The sequence below is a fragment of the Papaver somniferum genome, chromosome 4 (genome assembly GCF_003573695.1).
Source record: "Papaver somniferum cultivar HN1 chromosome 4, ASM357369v1, whole genome shotgun sequence".
In the NCBI taxonomy this organism is placed as follows: domain Eukaryota; kingdom Viridiplantae; phylum Streptophyta; class Magnoliopsida; order Ranunculales; family Papaveraceae; genus Papaver; species Papaver somniferum.
Window position 1 is genome coordinate 162229036 of NC_039361.1, and position 16419 is coordinate 162245454.

Consider the following 16419-nt stretch of genomic DNA (forward strand, 5'->3'; position numbering starts at 1 on the left):
TCTGATACAAGTCATAAACATCCAACACCTTCACAATCTCAACACCTTCTTCGCTTCCCTCCCTAAGATCAACCCCATATCCTTCACTTTGTGACCGAAGCAAGTCTGGAACGACCATTTCTTGGTTTAGGCCAGAATTGTACAGATTGATCTCTCGAATCAGAAAGCACTCCCGTGCAGTGCATTTGTTTAGGGTTTAGATTCATTTCTCATCCACACACACCCCAAAATTACCAAAACCAGCAGAAATAGTTTTCACCCATAAACAGTAGTGAAAATCAAATAGCAGTTCCTTCCCGCTTTCTGCTTGATACTACTAATATCTCGTATAAAAAGTATTTTTAATTCTTTGACAAATACACAATTTATATTCTTTTACAAATATACAGTTTTCGTGTTTCTTGTCCTTTTCAAAAATCCTCGAGTTCTCCATATGATAGTCTTCCTCATCAAAAGCAAGCCCTAAATCTCAATAAAATAATTGATTCATCCATATCTCGATGAATTGATCTCTTATTTACTAAAAACTCTGTAATAGCATTTACATTATCTCTAACCATGAAAATCGAATCAGATATATATAAAACTACTTTTTCATATTTCCTCTCGATTGTTTCTCGTTGATATCCATCATAAAGTACTTTTGATCTAAATGGATGACCAGGTTCAGTAATATTTGTTCAGTTATTGCCACGATCATAGCAACGACACAACTTCTGGAAATAACCACTAATTTAGTGGTGAGACATGGGGCATGCTTATAGCGTCATAACAACAACAAATATAAAATAGACAAAAGTCTGACTCACAAAACCTAGTCAATTTCATTACCAGACGGATTGAGACACCATGATGTTTACGGCATATGATCAAAATGATATACCTACTACAATCCATTCGGCATCATACAATCCACTACATATATAGAGAGGCCAACTAGACGGCGGATGCACTAGCAAGTCAGGCAATAGACAGAAGTTAACAAGAGTTTTTTAAAACTACGTTTTGGGAGCATATAATACGTGCTTTCTAAGACAATATGTAATTGGAGACTCCATGGGTGTAAGAATAACACACCCATGATAATTTCTTTTGTTAAATTTTGATTTTCCCCTTATGGTGTTCATCATATTTTGAATGAATTTACTAGGAAAAAGGATATTTAAATTAGTTTGAAGATAATTATCTAATTTAATGAATTATATTATTATTACAGAAAGTAAAGTACTGGCAACTGGGAAGTAGTACGTTATTACATAAAAGTTTACAGAAAATAAATTGGCTAAATGGAATTGGGAAGTACTACGATGTTATACAACAAACGACTTTCAATAAAAACATGACTTATCAACAAGAACTGTGGCCGACACTATGTCAGAGAGCACTACCTATATGGTAAAACAAAAAAAAAAAAAAACAAAAAAAAAAAAAAGACAAAAACAAAACAAACATTAAATTTTTAGGGCCCTAAAAATTTGAGGCTCTAGGCAACAGCCTAGCTGGCCTAGTCCATAAGAAGGCTCTGAACCTATAAAAGGTTTTTAAGGAAATTACAAGTCCTTCATTGGTGCTTGATAGCAGTGTTCTAGCCCTATTGTGTAAGCTTTATGATTATCCAATGAGAGTGGTCCAGGATAAAATGAATGATAAAACGATGCAATGTTCTGCACAAGATTTTAGCAAAAAAAATTTAGCTGGATGAGCGTGAGGAAGAGTTTTCTCATCTATCTGTCATTATTATTTTTACTTTTCGCTGTGCAGTTATCTAATTGTGATTCTTACTGTATCATGGAATGTATTTTTTATCATGTTCTGTTAATCAAATGGAGTAAACCGAAAATATTTGATACCGTGTATTTCAAATTGAAGCTATTTAAATAGACCTTTTTGTTTGAGAGCTAGAATCTGTGAGGAAGGAAAAAAAGATACAAGCTTTAAGCCACGAGAAACTTACAGCATTGTTAATGTTTCAAGTGTGGAAGGTAACCATGAAAACTTTTCTATTCGTGTGTGATTTATCTTTCTGTGGTTTCCCTTGAGTAAAGGAGAATGTTTTTTTGTTTATGTTTCAGTGTCTAAAAGATATTTCTCGATTGATAGTGGCGCACAATCCCATTAATTGTCACTTGCATAGGATCGGTTATCTCTGTCAGAACTTCCTCCCGTAGTTCTGCAGGAGTTAGATAACCATGGCATGACATTTAGCCTTGCATAGGTATATCTTTTCGCGGTAATATATGCATCTCCACACTCTAAGCTAAGACTAATTTGAATAATTGGTGCAAGAAGTTTATTGCTAGCTTTCTATATTTAAGATATACAACAGATACCTGCACTCAAGGCTGAGATTGAGAATATAAAACACAAATTGCAACGTGCAAGGTATTATTCATGTTTTTATAAGCGGTGTTGTTGATGGTGATTTTTAAACAAGGGGTAAAATCGTAAAACCTTACGCATAGCATGACGTGACGCTAAACACATTTATTAGAACATTTAATGCACTTATGTAAAAACTTACCAGGGTATCTTTTTTCAAATGCTAAACTAGGGTTTCGACACACAAAACCCTAAGCCGCACAATCGTTGTGCATCATGGAAACTATGCCAAAACCAAAGTCGCACAATCGCTGCGCATCATGGAAACTATGACAAAACCAAATCCGCACAATCGCTGCGCATCATGGAAACTATGCCAAAACCAAAGCCGCAAAATCGCTGCGCATCATGGCAACTATGCCAAAACCAAAGCCGCACAATCGCGCATCATGGCAACTATGCCAAAACCAAAGCCGCACAATCGCTGCGCATCATGGCAACTATGCCAAAACCAAAGCCGCACAATCGCTGCGCATCATGGCAACTATGCCAAAACCAAAGCCGCACAATCGCTGCGCATACCAAGTCGCACAATCATTGCGCTTCATGGCAACCGTGCCAAATTCGATCTGCGCAATCATTGCGCCACACGCGCCATTGGCACATGCCAAGCCGTGCAAACCTAGGGCCAAGCCGCCACACGCGCCATTGGCGCATGCCAAGCGACGCTTGCGACCTAGCATGCCAAGCCACCACACACGTCATTGGCACATGCCAAGCGATGCTTGCGACCTAGCATGCCAAGCCGTGCAAACCTAGGGCCAAGCCTCCACACGCGCCATTGACACATGCCAAGCGACGCTTGCGACCTAGCATGCCAAGCCGTGCAAACCTAGGGCCAAGCCGCCACACGCGCCATTGCCACATGCCAAGCGACGCTTGCGACCTAGCATGACAAGCCGTGCAAACCTAGGGCCAAGCCGCCACACGCTCCATTGGTACGTGCCAAGCGACACTTGCGACCTAGCATGCCAAGCTGTGCAAACCTAGGGCCAATCCACCACACGCGCCATTGGCACATGCCAAGCAACGCTTGCGACCTAGCATGCCAAGCCGTGTAAACCTAGGGCCAAGCCGCCACACGCTCCATTGGCACATGCCAAGCGACGGTTGCGACCTAGCATGCCAAGTTGTGCAAACCTAAGGCCAAATTCGCTACGCGCGCCATTCGCACATGCCATGCAACACTTGCATTTTGGCATTACCACTTGCACCCGATGTGCAACCTACATCCAAGGCATTCCGCACAAGCCATTGGCACATGCCGTGCAACCCTTGCACTTTGGCATGCCGCGCCTACATCAAAGGCCACGATTTCTCTTAAGATGCAAAATCTCGACCGTTGAAGACCATTGAGACGACACATCTCTCAATATCAAATTATCAAACACCAGCGACATGCTACACGTTTTCCACGAAAACACTCGAGACATCAATACATGTCACAAACTGGGGGATGCTCTTTAGGGTTTTGGTTTGGCGGTTTACAGTGTGCGGCATACACAAATGCCCGTTTCAAGACAATGTATTAAGAATAAAATGGTTAGTAAATGCAGGAAGTAATGGTGAAACGCTCTTTCATTATGGAACATCAATTCCATCAAATTCCATCAATACCAGGCGTTACTACCTCTTCCCATTTAACTCATCCGTTTCTTTTTCTTACGAGGCCAGAGTACGTTTTACTTAGACTTGTATAAATAGGTCTTACCTATTTCCACCAAGACATCATCCATGTCTCAATGGTGGAGCATTCACCTAACGCACACAACGTGCTGGGTTCGAATCACACCACCCTCAACAGGGAACAACAATTTTTTGGTCAGGAGAAATACAATACTCAGAAAGGCAACTTTGCTAGCTTTCCCAAAAGATTTCACCTTCTGATACAAGTCAAGTACTACTCTTCCAGAACTATTCTGGTCTCAACACTCTCTTCGCTCCCTTCCCTAAACCAACCCTTCTCCTCCTCTTTGTGACCGAAGCAAATCTGGAACGACCATTTCTTGGTTTAGGCCGGAGTTGTAAAGATTGATCTCTCGAATCTAAAGTACTTCCGTGCAGTACATTTGTTTAGGGTTTAGATTTGTTTCTCACTCACCTAATGAAATCACCAAAATCGGCAGAAACGATTTTCACCCATAAACAATTGGCGACCACAGTGGGAGGGTTGATCTTTCGGTTATAATGTCAGTTTTCAATCCTCGATCTCATATTTCGATCCAGGCATCAGGACAGCAGAAGCAAGCAATCTGTTCAGGGATCCACAACTCGACTACCAGACAACCTGGTTACCAGTCGCAAACCGCAAGAGACGACTGGGGACTTCACAGAAACCGAAAGCAAACGATCCAGTCATCAAGTGACTCAAAACGACATGGGGCTTTCCACAATCTCTGTGGTGCTTCCCCACAAAACTCGATCTTACACACGTAGGATCCCTTTTTCAACAGGAGACCCAGAAAACTGAGTAAGTCTAGATTGGGCGAAATATACAATTCATTCTTTTAGGATTCTCGACGAAAACCGTCATACTGTTCTTATCTTGTGACAATTACCGATACACACTTTCATAGATACGATATCTTATTCACAAGTCATAATCAGATTAATACTGTTAAAACCATTCATTTCAAAAATAATCCGGTATTCTCAAAAATACGAACCGTCTATCAAAAATCATTCAAACTTCAAACCAGACACCCTGTGTGCCTTTCAAAAAAAAACTAAGCAATAGTTTGAAAAGGACAAATAAACATTCAGGGAAAGTTTTCCAACAAGGGTCTGCTCTTCTTGGAGAAAGCCTTGGAAAGTTCTTCGATTTCTGCCTTCTGATGTGCAATTTCATCCGCAGAAAGACTTTCGACTACTGCGGTTTTCAATTTATTGATCTCTGCGAAGCCCTTAACGAACCATGGAACGTTGAACTCGTTGTCTACACACATATCATGATGATATTTCCAACTGGTGATGACGTCCTCAGAAATAGTATGGCCAGTCACCTCGCACATGTCCTCGACTGAAGACAGGATTTCTTCCACACGTTTGACCAGTGAGAATCGACTGGTGATCTTCTTGGGCGTGGCAATGTGTCCATGTCTTTCCCATATCTTGGTATACAACACCTCGTACTTATCTAGCACATTGAAGCCGCCGACCAGCACATGACCTGGGTAAGGAACCAAGTACGGGGGATCGAAAGGAGCACTTGCAACCAGACCCACGACTGGCGAATGGTTCTCTTACACGTTTGCATTAACGGTCATCGGAACATCCTCCGTTGTTCGAGTCGTGTCTATGCTCTTCATTTGATCAACTTCTATCTCCAAGGCGCCAGTAGTAGTCATAGCTTGAGGCAAATCTTCACGAACCTCTATCTCAGAATCGTCTCCAGAATCAGACCCTTCCTCAGATCCTTCCTGCAATCTTGAGTTAGACATTTTCCTTCGGAAAAAAAAAGAAGAGAAAGGAAAGGAAAAGAAAACGTGTGCAAGACTTACCGAACCACTTCTCGAAGAAGAGCAAGTGCCGCTGTCAGAAGAACTTCCTTCATCTTCTGAACTATTCTCTTTCTCTTACTCTTCCCTATCACGAGAGGGCTCAACACTGCTGACCTCTTTTGAAAGAGTTGTTGTCTCCTGACGACGAGAAAGTGCAGTAAAGGCGTTAACACTACCGAAACCCTGGTGGAAACAATATGCAAATATTCAGAAACGAAATAAAAATCTACACGTTTTAGTTGAACCAGCAAAGAGGCAACACCTACCTGAATATTAGAGGAGTTGAAAGACACGGGAGTCGTCGGGTCTGTCAAAACCGACCGGAATCCACCAGCGCGGTTCTTCGTCCTCCGTTCCTTCACCTGGGGACTGTCCACATTTTCAGGCAACTTTCTCTTAGTTTCCGGAGGATTTCTCAACATGGATGCTTTGCCAAAACCTCAGGAGTGGGTCTACAACGGGCATTCGCCACCATATGGTTCACAAAACCACGGATATTAAAGAACTCATCTTTCCAGAACTCACTATACTTGAAAGTCGTCGAAGGAACTCTTTCCGAAGGCAAGAAGGGTAGACGCGCAGAATCTCGCAACAACAGTATGAATGTGAAACTATTAACAACACATTACGAAAGCGTCGCAGAATGATCTCAGAAACGACATAACAGATAATGTCATCTTCAAATTAATAAAGGTATGAAGATTTTGCGAAGATTAGAAGACTTGCGAAATCAACATTTGTAAGCTCGCGAAAGTGCCGCAAGACAAATCCGAAAATAAAGGATGGATTAGATGTCATCCACTATGAAAAACTCTATATAAAGAGCCGATCAGCTGTAAGGAAGGGGAAGATCTTTTTAGAGAGAGGAATAAAAAATAATTAGGAGAGAGAAAATCAAGAGTGGTTGTTGTTCTTAATCCCTTTATCTTTTCTTGTAAGATTGTTCAAAGATTCATCAATAAAATTAAGACTGTTAATCCAAAAATGAGTTGAGTGTTAATGAAATCTTGTGAGGGGTGTAGTGTAGGATTTCCTGCAACTACATAATGGAGCTAGAAACAGGATCCAGACAAAGAAGATACTTAATAGTCGCAACAGATTATTTCACAAAACGAACAGAAGTAAAGGCAGTACAACATATTCGCGACAAAGATATATTTACATTCATATTCGAAAATATCGTTTGCAGATTCGGACAAAGAAGATACTTAATAGTCACAACAGATTATTTCACAAAATGGACAGAAGTAAAGGCAGTACAACATATTCGCGACAACGATATCTTTACATTCATATTCGAAAATATCATTTGCAGATTCGGAATTCCCGTGCAGTTGGTATCTGATAATGGGAAACAGTTTGAAGGACAGAACATAGAAATGTTACTTAATGCATTTAAGATAAAATGTGGAAAGTCTACTCCTCTATATCCACAAGCTAATGGGTAGGCAGAGGCAAGAAACAAAACAATTGCAGATATATTAAAGAAGAAATTAGAAGGACATCATAGAGCATGGTGCGAACAAGTACATAATGCAGTATGGGCTTATAACACAACTAGGAGAGAAGCTACTAGCATGTCACCTTTTTGTTTAACATACGGAGTTGAAGCGGTGTTACCAACAGAAGTTGTTATTCCGACGACAAAGAGAGAAGCTTGGGAGAAAAATCTTAGTGCGGGTTTGATCTTAAGCAAACTTGATGAGTTAGAAGAAAAAAGAGAAAGAGCTTTACAGCATATGTAGAATTATCAGCGAAGATTAGCCCGAGAATATAATAAACGTGTCAAAGCACGCGAATTTCAACCAGGATATTTAGTTCTGCGAGAGACACCAATATATCAGCGAGAAAATGGTGGAAAGTTAGCGCAAAAATAGGATGAACCTTACATCATTAAGGAGATAGTTGGGACAGGAGCTTATAAATTAATTGATCCAGAAGGTAGAGATGTTGGTCATAGACTTGACAGACCATGAAACAGATTGTACTTAAAGAGATATTATCCATAAGAAGCTTTGAGAAGTTATGTATGACGCAACAAAACGATTGTGAATAAACATTCAATGAAAGAATAGTTGCGAGATTATTCATATCAAAACAAGATCATGATGTGCGAAACTTTTGCAAAGATAATCATAGAACAATGACATAAAAGAAAGGGGCAAACCTTTATGGCGTACACCCTAGTTCGCGAATAAAATTTCGCAAGAGGCAAATGTAAGACCTAAAGTACGTCATATAAGGGGGTACCTGTTGCATGACTCAGGGAAAAGGTTACACCGCCCCTGGAACCTGAGTCATGGAGATTTTGGATCAATAAAGCCCATCCGGGAGAGGCACCTTGGATTCTCAGCTTAAGCATATGACTTAGGTTGGGCGACTGAGGTAATAAGGACTCTCCTAAGGAGTGCAGAATCTGATCAAGGCGCTGAGGTACACGGTTGAGTCAAGAGTGCCAGGGGCGTCTGGAGCGTACCTTTCCATTCTTGACAAGTCTTGGCTTATACTACACTCGACCCGAAGAAAACCCCACTTAGGGTGCAGTCTCGTAACCATAAGCCCTATAGGCAAAAGGGATAATAGGCTGCAAAAACAATTGGTTGTTGTTAAGACCGGATGGGAGGAGCCAAGTTTGTATGGTAGAGGTACGTCTCCTTGAAGGGGAAACCAGGGGGAATATAAGGGCGGCACCCTCCATTAGGGAGATGATAAGTGTCTTAAGACGCAAATGTCATGAGGCTTTTTAATCGCAAGGGTATTAAGGCTTGTCATATTTGTGCTACAATCTTGAAGAGGCAATAATACAAAAGAGAGAGATAATATGAGATCAATGGGTTTTCGCATGAAAGTGCAAAGACGTCCTGCGATTTCGTCGCACGACGGCAATGTCACGGGGCTTTATTTTCGCAAGAATATTTAGGCATGTCATATTATCGCAACAATCCCGAAGAGGCAATAATACAAAAGAAAAAGTTAAGGCAAGATCAATGGGTTTTTGCATGAAAATGCAAGGACGTCCTGTGATTTTGACGCAAGGACAAGAGGTGGCATAATAAGACCTTTAATTAGGAAGGAAAAATAAGACCACATGACAAAACAAAATATTTATAAGTACTCATAACAGATCATTTCTCGCAAGAAAGAAAATGAGAGGCAAGTATGGGAATCAGTAAACAAGAGGCATTATCTTTCTCGCTAGCAAAATACTAAAAGAGAAAATTAATTCCAAAGTTGGTTGAAGAATATTATTCGCAAGAAATAATAAAGATGAAACGGTTCAAAAAGATAGAACTAGATAAGAAGCTCATGCTTCAGTATTAATTCCAGTAGAAGGAGACAATGGACGCTCTTCGCCAACAATCTCATTATCGCCATCCTTTTCTTCATTTCGATTCTGATCTTCACCAACAATAATTTCTTTGAGAGGGACTTATTTTTCGCCGCCATCCATCTTGATTATCGCCAGCAATTACTTCTTTAGAAGGGATTTCTTTTTCGCTTCCATCTTGATTAACACCAGCAGTTGCTTCCTTAGAAGGGATCTCTTTTTCATCTTCCAAAAGACTATTCTCTCCACCACTTTCATAACCATAATCAGTGTCAGCAGGACGAGGAATTTCATCATCATCTACTTCAAAAGATTCGATTGATGTAGGAGGAAGAGATTTGGACAATAAAATATCATTCACAAGAATTTCAGCCCGGAGATGAACTTGAAGAAGAAGTGCTCTATGATGATTCCTATCTTGAATATCCTTAAAGTATCAAGATAAGCAAGTCTTCTTTCTGCTCGGTCGCGAGAACCAGTAAGGACAGAGACGAGTAGTGCATTTTCTTTGCGAGTTTTGGCATATTTAGCCTCCAAAACAGAAATGGAGGAATGAAGATTTTTCTCAGATTCTGCGAAAAGTAGAATACAAAATTTCAGTAAGATGAAGAACTTAAAAAGGTATGACAAAGAAAAGATAGTTAAGGCAGTCAAACTGTTATGACTACCTTCCTTTTGAGAAATAAGGTGTTGAATCAAGGTCAGACAACTATTGTCCCAATGGTCCATCGCATTATAAAATTTATCTCCAACTAAACCTTTAAGTCGAGACTGAATATTTTTCTCTTTAGAAATAAGAAAGGCATTTTTCTTTGCAAATGAAGAATAATATTCTTCTAATATGGAATATTGTTCTTTAAGTTGGTTCGCCTTTACACTTAAAGCTATTCTACCTTGAATGAGTGTATCTCTTTCATCAATAGATGACTCTGTTACTTCTTTAAGTTCATTTCTCAAAGAGCGAAGAGATTGTTCTTGGTCATCACATACTTTCTGAAGGATGCTAAGTTGTTACGAAGATATCGCCATCTTGTTTAAACAAGTTCGCTTCTCTTGAGATAGAGTTTTATTCTCATATGATAAAGTTTCCATCCCTAGATTAGATTTAGTTAAAGAATAAGAGAGGCGAGATATTTCATTACTTAATAAATTTTGCCTCTGAACTAATTGGGTATTTTCATTGGTAAGATTATTTATATGATCAACAGAGTATGAATAGAGGTTATCTAAATGGTTATACTGATCCGTCAAAATATCTTTATCAACACGGACTTCTTCAACTGCAGATTCAAATTGATATATCTCCATTTTTCGTTTCTGGTTTAAGGCTTAGCATGCGATAAAGGGATTTCAAGGACAATAAAATATGGAAAGGATAAAATCATTAAAAAGAAAAATTGAAGACACAGATAAGGAAATCATACCTCTCAGTTCATAATTTTTCTTGCGAAGATTGTCGCGATCCAGCGAAACATTCTGGAGCTTTTGATTTTCGAGACGAAAAGCATTACACTCTAAAGTCATCATTTGGAGATTCTTATTCAAGGTTTCAACCTCTTTTTCCAAAGTTGTTTGCGAAGCAGCTCTGTCAGAGCCAAAATACTTACTCAAAATTTCGCAAACACCAGACTTGATAGGATCAATGGGAGACTTCTTAACATCATCCAAGACCTCAGAAAAAAATTTGAAAGCAATATCTATTCCTTCCACAGTTTCTTTCGAAAAAGGAAGAGGCTCAGGTAGAGAACTGGCAGTGATAGAAGGTTGGGAAACATTATCAATAGGAGGAGAAGAAGTTTCATTCACATAAGGATTAATAAGGGGGGTTTCAATCATTGAAAGGTCAGTTGAAGGGATGAAATCTGAGGCAACCTTTTCGCGAATTGGAGATAATGGTTTAACTTGTGAATATGTCGCAGGAGATTTTGAAGGGATAAGTAAGTGAAATGGAACAGAGGTTTCAACGGTTTTGAGGTGGAGAGATTTCTTGAGAGGTTTGTTGGCATCCTTATCACCCTGAGAATCACAATCCAGATAAGAAACATAGGTAACAATATTATTATTAGAAAAGAATAATGTTTCTTACTACCTTATGATCCGCAGACTTTCTTTTGTTTACAACAACCTTATGATGCGATTTGGGAATATTAGGGTTCTGAACCGTAAATTTGGTGTTAGAGGCGTTTTTGCTGAAATAACAACAGTATGGGAATCATATAAATAGCATCAAATAAGGCAGTAAACAAGATCAATTTCAGCAAAACCCATAAGAAAGAAAAAAGAAAACTAACCTCGATGAATCCATGGAAAACACCAGCAGGAAGATTAATTCGTAAAAATTAAAAAGGAAGAAAGTTACGAACAATGAAGATCTACAGAGGGAAGAGTATGGAGATGAAGAAGAAATTAAAAAGATTGAAAGAAGAAGAAAGAAAAAGTTGCAATGGCGGAATTTGCAGAAGAACAATAAAGTTGCAGGGATGATGAAGAGAAAGTAAAAAAAGAAAAGATTAGAAGAATATATATAGAAAAAGTTTCCCAAGAAGGTAACCACATTTAATGTGAAGAGAAGACGTGAACGGTTAAGAAATAACGGTTGCAAAGACGTGTCAAAAAATAAACGGAAGGAAAGATACGTGTAAAAGATTCATCATAGAAGAATGTGAGAAGATGAGTAGCTGCGGCATTTCTCATATCATTCTCTCCTTCGCAGAGAAGACATGAGAAAAGGCAAGATGTAGGATCAGAATCTCGCAACAATAGTATGAATGCGAAACTATTAACAACATATTGCGAAAGCGTCGCAAAATGATCTCAGAAACGACATAACAGATAATGTCATCTTCAAATTAAGAAAGGTATGACGATTTTGCGAAGATTAGAAGACTTGCGAAATCAACATTTGTAAGCTCGTGAAAGTGCCGCAAGACAAATCCGAAAATAAAGGATGGATTAGTTGTCATCCACTATGAAAAACTCTATATAAAGAGCCGATTAGCTGTAAGGAACGGGGGGATCTTTTTAGAGAGAGGAATAAAAAACAATTAGGAGAGAGAAAATAAAGAGTGGTTGTTGTTCTTAATCCATTTATCTTTTCTTGTAAGATTGTTCAAAGATTCATCAATAAAATTAAGATTGTTAATCCAAAAATGAGTTGAGTGTTAATGAAATCTTGTGAGGGGTGTAGTGTAGGATTTCCTGCAACTACAATGCATACCCGGTTCAAGAACGCCGGCACTAAGAGCAACAAGCAACGAATTCTTAGGAACAACCGGCTGACGAGCAAGAGGGACCCCTTGGTCGAAACCCATGTGACGAGCATCACGATCAATATTATAAGAAGCTACTTGGAATGATCCCCTAAAGAAAGACGGCATGTAACTAGGCATGCAACTCCGCATAAAAAAATCTTCACCAGCACTCAGGTTATCTTCGGAAAGCAAATCCATATTCGGAGTGGAAGCAAAGGTGTTAACCTGAACTATGGAAGCATGCACCGGGTCCCACGGGCGAAAATCGACTTCATGCAACTTATCAAGGAACCCAACCAAATCTGCGCCAGCTGCCAATTCGTGCCAGCTTCCCAACCCGCGTCAGCTGCCAATCCGCGCCACACCATGCTTTCCAACACCATGCTTTCGAATGCCATGCTTTGCCAAACGGCCCACGCCCATTCCAGGCTCATTAAAACTTACAAGTCCTTTCACACCCAGTCTATGCTAGCAACTCCGCCTTGCGCTCCAAAGCCTGACCACAAAGACATATAAACGACTGGGATTTATACAAAGCTACCAGATGCAAGGATTGCAAATTCTACTTACATCTCGAAAAAGGTCAGACAAGTCTCCTTAGCCCTTTTTCACGACGTACTGTCTCAGTTCTATCCTCGTATGTCACCATCTTATGCTTACCTTGCAACAAGGACCCTGTTCCAAGCTAAGCAGGGGACTTAATATTGATGGCGGTTTTTAGACAAGGGGTAAAATCGTAAAACCTTACGCATAGCATGACGTCACCGATGACTCTAAACACATTTGTTAGAACATTTAATACACTTATGTAAAAAATTACCAGGGTATCTTTTTTCAAATGCTAAACTAGGGTTTTGTGTGCTGCACAATCGCTGCGCATCATGGCAACTATGCCAAAAACAAAGCCGCACAATCGCTGCGCATCATGGAAACTATGCCCAAACCAAAGCCGCACAATCGCTGCGCATCATGGCAACTATGCCAAAACCAAAGCCGCACAATCGCTGCGCATCATGGAAATTATGCCAAAACCAAAACCGCACAATCGCTGCGCATCATGGCAACCATGCCAAAACCAAGCCTCACAATCATTGTGCTTCACGGCAACCGTGCCAAATTCGAGCTGCACAATCATTGCGCCACACGCGCCATTGGCACATGCCAAGCGACGCTTCCGACCTAGCATGCCAAGCCGTGCAAACCTAGCGCAACGCTTCCGACCTAGCATGCCAAGCCGTGCAAACCTAGGGCCAAGCCGCCACACGTGCCATTGGAACATGCCAAGCGACGCTTGCGATCTAGCATGTCAAGTCGTGCAAACCTAGGGACAAGCTGCCACACGCGCCATTGGCACATGCAAGCCGTGCAAACCTAGGGCCAAGCCTCCACACGCGCCATTGGCACATGCCAAGCGACGCTTGCGACTTAGCATGCCAAGCCGTGCAAACCTAGGGACAAGCCGCCACACGCGCCATTGGCACATGCCAAGCGACACTTGCGACCTAGCATGCCAAGCCGCCACACGCGCTATTGGCACATGCCAAGCGACGCTTGCGACCTAACATACCAAGCCTTGCAAACCTAGGGCCAAGCCGCCACACGCGCCATTGGCACATGCCAAGCGACGCCTGCGACCTAGCATGCCAAGCCGTGCAAACCTAGGGCCAAGCCGCCAGACGTGCCATTGGCACATGCCAAGCGACGCTTGCGACCTATCATGCCAAGCCGTGCAAACCTAGGGCCAAGCCGCCACACGCGCCATTGGCACATACCAAGCGACGCTTGCGACCTAACATGCCAAGCCGTGCAAAAATAGGGCCAAGCCGCCACACGCGCCATTGGCACATGCCAAGCGACGCTTACGACTTAGCATGCCAAGCCGTGCAAACCTAGGGCCAAGATGCCACACGCGCCATTGGCACATGCCAAGCGAAGCTTGCGAGCTAGCATGCCAAGCCTTGCAAACCTAGGGCCAAGCCGCCACACGCGCCATTGGCACATGTCAAGCGACGATTGCGACCTAACATCCCAAGCCCTGCAAACCTAGGGCCAAGCCGCCACACGCGCCATTGGCACATGCCAAGCGACGCTTGCGACCTAGCATGCCAAGCCGTGCAAACCTAGGGCCAAGCCGCCAGACGCGCCATTGGCACATGCCAAGTGACGCTTGCGCCCTAGCATGCCAATCCGTGCAAACCTAGGGCCAAGCCGCCATACGCGCCATTGGCACATGCCAAGCGACGCTGGCAACCTAGCATGCCAAGCCGTTCAAACCTAGAGCCAAAGCCGCTACGCGCGCCAATGGCACATGCCATGCAACACTTGCATTTTGGCATTACCACTTGCATCCGATGTGCAACCTACAGCCAAGGCATTCCGTACAAGCCATTGGCACATGTCGTGCAACCCTTTCACTTTGGCATGTCGCGCCTATATCAAAGGCCACGATTTACCTTAATATGCAAAATCTCGACCGTCGAAGGTCGCCACTGAGCCGGCACATCTCTCAAGCTCAACTTATCAAACACCAGCGACATGCTACACGTTTTCCACGAAAACACTCGAGACATCAATACATGTCACAAACTGGGGGATGCTCTTTAGGGTTTTTGTTTGGAGCTTTACAGCGTGCGGCATACACAAATGCCTGTTTCAAGACAGTGTATTAAAAATAAAACGGTTAGTAAATGCAGGAAGTAATGGTGAAACGATCTTTCATTATGGAACATCAATTCCATCAAATTTCATCAATACCAGGCGTTACCACATCTTCCCATTTAACTCATCCGTTTCTTTTTCTTACGAGGCCAGAGTACGTTTCACTTAGACTTGTATAAATAGGTCTTACCTATTTCCACCAAGACATCATCCATGTCTCAATGGTGGAGCATTCACCTAATGCACACAACGTGCTGGGTTCGAATCACACCACCCTCAACAGGGAACAACAAGTTTTTGGTCAGGAGAAATACAATACTCAGAAAGGAAACTTTGCTAGCTTTCCCAAAAGCTTTCACCTTCTGATACAAGTCAAGTACTACTCTTCCAGAAATGTTCTGGTCTCAACACTCTCTTCGCTTCCCTCCCTAAACCATCCCTTCTACTCCTCTTTGATCCAATAGTGTGTTTTGATGTTTAAATGTCATTTTTTATTCTTTGATCCAATGGCTAAGAGTTGTATAAGTACTTTACCACTAAAACACTCCCTCAAATCCAATGAGGATTACACTCATATATGATTATTCTTATAGATTTGTGTTTCATTAGTCTCTCTGCAGGTCTCTTGATCTTTTCATTATTGGTATTTCAATTCAGTTTCCATTGCATGGGTATTTGTATACAATCTAGCAGTACATGGAGATCTAGCCTGCCATTATATAAGATGAGGATTTTCCAAATTGTACTGTTGATATTGGGTTTCTTTTGTTGTTAACAAAACTTTGGAATTAATTATGATAGCCGGACATGTAAACTTCTTCATGTATCTCGCCTTCTGAATTTAGATGGCTTTGACAGGTTTTCCCCATGTTTTTGGTGACATAGAAATTGTAGGATTAGTGTTTGGTAAAATTCTTTAGCGCCCGAGTTCTTAAATTTGGAAATCCCCATGCACTGTAATAGTTTTTATATCATTTTATGGTTTTATTACATCATCTTGATTATTTTGTGCAAAATTGTGACAACGTTTTGTAGATAATGTCTGGAGAAAATATACTAGGATCTGTGATGTTTGTCCAGTCACCAAAGCATGCGAAAATACCACTTAAAAAAGGTAACATTCTTTATCCTCATGGTGTTTTTATATATTGAGCTTTTAATGTGTGTAAAAGCAAGTTACTATCAGCGTGCAACTGCAGTAATAGCAATTCCGGTTGCTTGTGAGGTTGTTTTGATGGTAATGATGTTCACACTTCTGGAAGTGGAGATCTCAAGAGCTACCTGTTGTGTTTCCTGCATGTTT